The sequence below is a fragment of the Aegilops tauschii genome, chromosome 4, assembly GCF_002575655.3.
Source record: "Aegilops tauschii subsp. strangulata cultivar AL8/78 chromosome 4, Aet v6.0, whole genome shotgun sequence".
Taxonomy (NCBI): domain Eukaryota; kingdom Viridiplantae; phylum Streptophyta; class Magnoliopsida; order Poales; family Poaceae; genus Aegilops; species Aegilops tauschii.
In genome coordinates, this window is record NC_053038.3 from 522,220,605 (window position 1) to 522,227,694 (window position 7,090).

General features: G+C 43.3%; 1 non-coding gene across 1 annotated transcript; it reads left to right on the forward strand.

Moving 5' to 3' along the window:
- The first annotated feature begins 1,234 nt into the window (after nucleotides 1-1,234).
- On the forward strand, nucleotides 1,235-1,308 carry TRNAK-CUU (transfer RNA lysine (anticodon CUU)). The gene has a single exon. It is a non-coding gene; the product is annotated as a tRNA-Lys (tRNA).
- The last annotated feature ends 5,782 nt before the right edge of the window (nucleotides 1,309-7,090 follow it).

Sequence of the window (7,090 nt, forward strand, 5' to 3'; positions counted from 1 at the left end):
GTTCTCGTCACAAACTAGACGATGGGAGATGCGCAAGTTTAAGCAAGGGCGTTGCGCCCCTAGGCACCTTCAAAATGTTCAGGACGCCTTTGCGTGTGATATTAATTGGCCATCTGCCGAGTACTGGCGTGGGTCGTTGTACGTGGCTTGCGAGAATGGCGTCCTCATGATCCTGAACTGCTCAGAGGAGACATACGATATGGTTCAGCTTCCAGGAGAAATCTACAACAACGGAGGACAAACGTATCAGCTACCTCGAAGGTCCCTCTTGGCGAGTTATGGGAAAGGTGTACGCTGCGCGGAGCTCAAGGACTTGCAGCTCCGGATATGGGCATTGACAAGATCGTGCGACGACCAACTTGGGTGGACGCTAGCACACGAGGCTGACCTCAGTCCGCATGTGTATATGATGAAGCACAACTCACGGACAATAGAATCATGGGTGACATGGGAGATGGTCGCAAGCAGCAGAACGCCTTTCAGCTTGTTGAAACAAATTAGTAACAACAACAACGGCAATTTCATCGAATTGGACAAAAGTGTCACCGGTCTAAGGAAAATGCATCCGACCTACGGCGGTATCATCGGACTCCATCCACGTAAAGACGTGCTCCTCCTTGATATTGGCGGCATAGCGGTTGCATACCACATTAACACATCAAGAATGCAGTGTTACACGAATGGCTTTTAAGAGAGCCCGGCCCGAGGACCATGGCAGTGGCATCAAAAGTGCCTTTCCTTACCGCCCCTGCTATGCGGACGTGCTCCCGGCCAGCAAAATACCGTGTTCTCTTAATGTCCTTAGTCTGTGGCACCATCATAAACAGTGCTGGTAGTACAGCCATTCGTGACTGTCAACCTAATGAAATCTTTATGTTGTTCATTATTAGACGATATATGATACTGTAAGTAATAAGCACTAAGACCAGTAATTTTGTCTTGTGTCTTGTTCTTGCATCGCAGGATGATCTGGTCATAAGAAGCAGAACTAGATCTAGCTGAACTCAACTTTGTTTCGTTTCTGTAGCCCCCGAATAAACTCGATCGCTAGTTCAAGTTTAGATGTTCTAGGATTACCAATTGGCCATCATCTTCTGAAGATGCATTCAGTTTCTCGAAGCACTCTTTTGATCCATGGCTATACTCAGCTAGTCAGAGTTCTGCAGAGTAGAACATTGATGTTGACGTTAACTGCCTGCAGATGTCAAGAGGCCTTGGGAAAAATGATAGTGACAACCCGTCTAGCTCAGTTGGTAGAGTGCAAGGCTCTTAACCTTGTGGTTGTGGGTTCGAGCCCCACGGTGGTTTGAGATTCTTTTTTTATTTGTTCTGATTTCTTAAGCAAATGTGGAAACTTTGTGTCTTTTTTTCTTGCGCCCCCAGGACGAATTTGTTCTTAATTTGTTGTGCCTGCTATTCTGGTCCAAGCACACAAGGCCTTGAGGGTTACCACATTGTGTTAAGAAATTGGTACAAAGTTTAATTTCCTGTGCCCCTAGGACGAATTTGTTCTTAATTTGTTGTGCCTGCTAAATATTTTTTATACCGATTCGTGAACACTACTAACAAACTTTGTACGATTTCTTAACACAATGTGGTCACTCTCAAGGCCTAGGGTGCTTGGACCAGAATAGCCAAGATATAGCCATATTTCTTTGCAATTTTAGTCCGATTTGATCATTTTCCGAATCTTGTTTCATTTCCTCTGCCATGCATATACCGCTATGTTATCCTAAGAGTGAAGGAGGAATGAGGTTCAGAGACTTACACTCCTTTAATCTTGTAATGCTTGCAAAATAGTGTTGGAGACTAATCACAAACCCAGATTCCCTCTATGCGAGGGTATTAAAGGCCTAATATTTCCCAAACAGAAGCCTCCTCCAAGCCAGTTTTAAAATGGGTCCTCATTTACTTGGCAAAGTATTATGAAGGGACTTGAAGTGTTCTTGCAGTTTGCTAGCCATATATATCTCCTTGCGATTTTAGTTTTATTTGATCATGTTCCGAATCTTGTTTCATTTCCTCTTTCGTGCATAAACCACTATGCTATCCTGAGAGGGAAGGAAGAATGGCGCTAATAGACTTACGCTCCTTTAATCTTGCAATGCTTGCAAAAATGTGTTTGACACTAATCACAAACCCTGATTCCCTCTGTGTGACGGTATTATAGGCCAAATAGTTCCCAAATGGAAGCCTCCTCCAAACCATTTAAAAAATGTTTCCTCATTTACTTGGCAAGGTATTATGAAGGGACTTGAAGTGTTCAAAAGAGGATATATTTTGGAGAACTGGTAATGGTGAGGAAGTAAATATTTGGATAAATTCTTGGACCCCTTCTAGCCCGGACAGGCAAAATATCACACCTAGAGACCAAACAATAAGTTCTATAGTCAATGACCTTATGGACCCAAATTCAGGGTACTGGGTTGAGGATTTGGCTACAATGATCTTTAACCCGGTGGATGATCCGAGAATATTACAAATTCCATTACACCATCAAGGCTTTGATTATTTTATAGCTTGGCATCCGGATAGGAGAGGTACTTTTTCAGTTTGATCAACCTACAGAGTTCAATGGATACCTAAATACCAAACCCATGCTAATGTCTTGGCAAGGCCGGGAGGCTCTGCAACTTCGGAAGTCTAGTCTACTCTATGGAAACTAACAACTCCTCATAATGGTTCAATTTTGTGCAAGCGGTTACTTCATGGAATATTGCGTCTAAAAGTTATACCTGCTAATAGACATATTGGGTCAATTGGAGCCTGCCTGATTTTTCACCAATATGTAGAAGAAATACGACATCTATTCTTACAATGCAATCATTCTAGGATATGTGGAAGGGACTAGGTCTGAGTCAACCCTTCTAGTTTGCCAGTAATGGAACACATAATGTTGCTCCCAGACAATGCTTTACAAATAATGGCATTTCTAGTTGTCAAGCAGGTTATAGTGACAGTCTACTAGTACTTCTGGTGGACGAGCCGCCGCATCACGCATAATGCAACTTGCCCACCCTCAGTAAGATGGCCCGTATCATTCATCGCAATTGCAAGTAATTACCATAGAGCATTCATGAGGAAAATGATGTGACTGTATCAAATGGGACTAAGCCTGAACCCAAATTTGTAAAGCTCAATGTGAACACAACATTCTTTGAGGAAGAAGGCATGTGGGTGCTACTGTTGCGGTTATTACAGATGAAAGAGGTACTTTCTCAGCATCGCAATGAAGATTTAATATCCATGTTGTATATGTAATGACAATGAAGGCTATGGCGATGAGAGATGGTCTAAATCTGGTGAACAACCTAGGTTTCCAGCATGTTGAAGCGAAATCGGACACCCTGAATGTGATCAATTTCTGTACTAGGCAAAATAGATGGTGGGATTCAGCGGAAGTGCTATTTGCAGAAATATTGGGGTCTTAAATGGGAAGACCGAATTTAAGCATTGTTATGATTCATTGCGCATATGCTAGCTATTTTTTCTTGTTGCAATAAGACTTATAGTTCTTGGGTGGACGTGTCTCCAGACCTTCTAGTGAATAAGCTCGTAGATGATGTATTCTTATTTTGCAATCAATAAAGCTAGCCATGATGGCCTTCCCTAAAAAAAGTAGTTCGACATCCTCCATCCAGCTCCACCAACGACAACTCCTCTTTCTTCCATCAGGGCATCGACGATCTGGCGTAGATCACGGCGTGAGGAGCCTCCGTTCGCCATGGCAGTGTGAACCTTCATGGCGAGGTCCATCATCCTGCTCCTCGCCACCTCTCCGGGCCCTCGGGATGCATGAACACCGTTACTGCACTTGCGACGACCTGTGCAGTGATCACCTTGTTCTCTTTGTGCCTCGTGTTGCGCACGCCTGGCCACATCCACACTCCGATCACTAGCACCTCCAAGAGAGCCTCTCAGTGATGAACTGCTCGAACACCATTGGCCACGTCAGCGCCGACACCCCCCGAAGCCACCGTCTCTAGGACGTAGTTCCAGCCACATAGCATCACAAACGCGCCTATCACAGGGTGCCCCAGTATCACCGTGTACAATGCCCATGTTTTGATCACTACCCCCTATCTTCCACGTGCTCCTCCCACCTCTCCGCCGGATTCTTGTGCTCTGCTGCCCTCACCACCCAAAGGACCTTAACTGGTAATTCAGAGATGATTGCAATTACTCACATCCCCATCCCCGTGAAACGATCAGGTAAGAGACCTCAACCTTACAGCATTTCTCCTGGCCAGACTGGATCTAGCGGCGAAAGGAACCACGGTCATGAAGTGTACCCTGGACTGAGCTCATTCCTTGGAGAGGCATCTACGGAACTACAAAGTGGTAACAGATGACTTGTTCAAGACTGCCAGTATGCTCGGCGCCAATGTCCATGCTGAGTACTAGAGCAAGTGACTATGAAAATACTTGTTTTATATGAGTTTATGATCAAAGAATAGCAGTATTAAACTCATCGACACTTTTCAGAAAATTATTCATCGGGGCCTGAAAAGTTCCTTGTGGTGGGAGTGCCGTTTTGGCTCTCGGGAGCAAATGCTCTCAGATCAATAGTAAATTCAAAACAAATGGTAAATAAAATTTAGAAATTCTATTTTTTCAGATGTTCATGTTAGTCTAACAACCATGCTTGGACAATTTTTATGCGGAACGGGATAGCAGTGCTTTGTTGGTGAAAAAAACAAAATTAAGTGTAACTTTTGGTGTTCGACTTGTTTTTTTTTTGTTGTTGCGCCATTCAAAATCCTTAAGCTTTTCACCTAAAAATTTGCAGGTAGCATTTGGGTGTGATAATGAACATATCTATTTTTCCCAATTTTATTGATATTTGTATATAATATTTTTGCTCGCTAGTAGTGTTGGATTTCCGCTAGTGCACTCGCTAGTAGTGTTGTGAAGCTCGAGTTTAAACATAAATAAAAGAGTATTGTTTTTAAATTCACTCTCAGCCGCATGGTAAATCACCCTTTTTTTTGTTAGGATCGCTTCATCCGCACCGGGAGGTGGGGGTGAGTGAGCCGGTGTCACATTTTCAATCATTCACATGATCACTTTGATGCTGATCCTAGTATTTGCAACAACAAAAATTGCTGATAAACCACTAGAAATTAACGAAAATGTACTACTCCCTTCGTCCAGGTGCATAAGGCATCTAAGGAGTTGCATCACAACCTAGCGCGTGGAGATTGGATGGAGGATGTAAAATTAAAAATCAATGACAATAATTATTTTTCTTTGGCCCGCATGGAAAACTGGGAAGAGCCAACCACTACAAGAGAGTCATTTTCACTAACATAATTATGTCAACATGCAAGCATGCCACCTCAACATGCAATCATTCATGACGAAAAGACCCACAGCAACATTTAACCATGCATGGGATAATATTTTTATCTGATTATTCTACTTATATTAATAAAATACTATTACAACTATTCACAATCAAATATATTAATTCATATGTATTTTTAATTTTAGTTATTATGTTATCAACCCAAACCAATTCCCATAGAAACGCGCAAAGTACCCTCTAGTAGAAAGAACTTATATGTACAAAATTATTGTTGTTTTTGTTGTAGTAGTAGTAGTTGTTGTTACATCATGAGCCGATCTGCAGCTAGCTGTACAATCCATTGAAGTCAACACATCACATTGTATACATGAGTGGATGTGGAGTTAGGCAACATCGACAGCTATTACTTCACCAAGATGGAAATGGAGCTTGCAAAACTGCTCGTAAACCATAAGAAATTTGTGAAAGTACAATGTACAAAAAAGTTGTGGCTAATCCATATATGTTTCTTTTTTTACGGGTGAATCAATATATCTTCTCTAACGATATATGATTTGCATTACCGGAAACACTCTTTAGAAGTTATAGCCAAAATGCAGCGTACAAGCAATAAGTACACAAATCCGAGAATACCATTTGCGGATAGATGAAATGTGTGTGTATCTGTATGTTGTGATAATAATTGTAACAACAATAATAATAACATGAGCGTATCACATGTTAGTTGCACAATCCCTGGAAGTCAACACATGACATGGTGTACGTGATCAGCACTCCATATATAGGTTGGTAATGGGGTGACACTACTTCTCCATGCTGGAGATAGAGATTCTCATGTTATCATTTTTTTGCGTTCTATTTTTCTTGCCTATAAAAGAGCATTGCCCGCTCCTTCTTTCGTACAGTACAAGCAGCCCAACTATTGGTGTTCTGATTCTGGTGATCGAGCTTCCTCGGTATTATTCCTTTCCTTGTAGCTGGCCTCTCATCCGCGCGTGTCAAGGCACATCCATCCCCAATGGCTGCCGCCTCCGCGCTCACCCTCAAGACGGCCGCCGTTGTCGCCATCTGCGTCATGTTGCTGCTCCAAACCACCGTGGGGCTGGGATACCCGACGCCGACGGCACCGGCGCCCGCCGGCGGAGGATTGGCGTGCCCTGATGCCCAGATTGCCTGCCGAACAAAATGCCTTGCCGGATGCGACGAAACCTCGCCGGCCATGTGCCAGGCCGTCTGTGCCGTCTTGCCGGCGGCGAGTACGGCCTGCGTCGACAAGGTCTTCAGCGCCTGCGTAACCTTCTGCAAGAACCTGTGCGAGTCCATCTCGAGCCCCTGATCTGCTGGCCGCTCTGTTGTGCGTCCTGGGTGCACGCGTTGTCCCGGAACTCCTCGATCATCATCGGTCTACCTTTAGTGTGCTCTCTTCCTTAAAGTTCCTTCGAATCATGTCGTTTTATTTTTCTACTGCTCTAAATGTGTTACATATACGTACGTATGTTGTTCCTTTCACGTGCACGTGTACAATTTGACCGTTTACTTTGCCGACCTGTGTGTTTGTTTCATATGTTGTTAACACAGTAAGCATGGGATGAGAGACTGGCAATACATATATTCTTTTTTTCAGAAGAAGTTAATGGCACGGCTATTCTTTCTCTGACAAAATGGTGCCAGTTCCTGCTGACTAAACATCATCATGTACATTGTGAACGTGAAGCCGCCGACATAGGAAGTATTATCAATCAAGCATACTAAACATCATAATGAACGCTGCAACTAGACTGT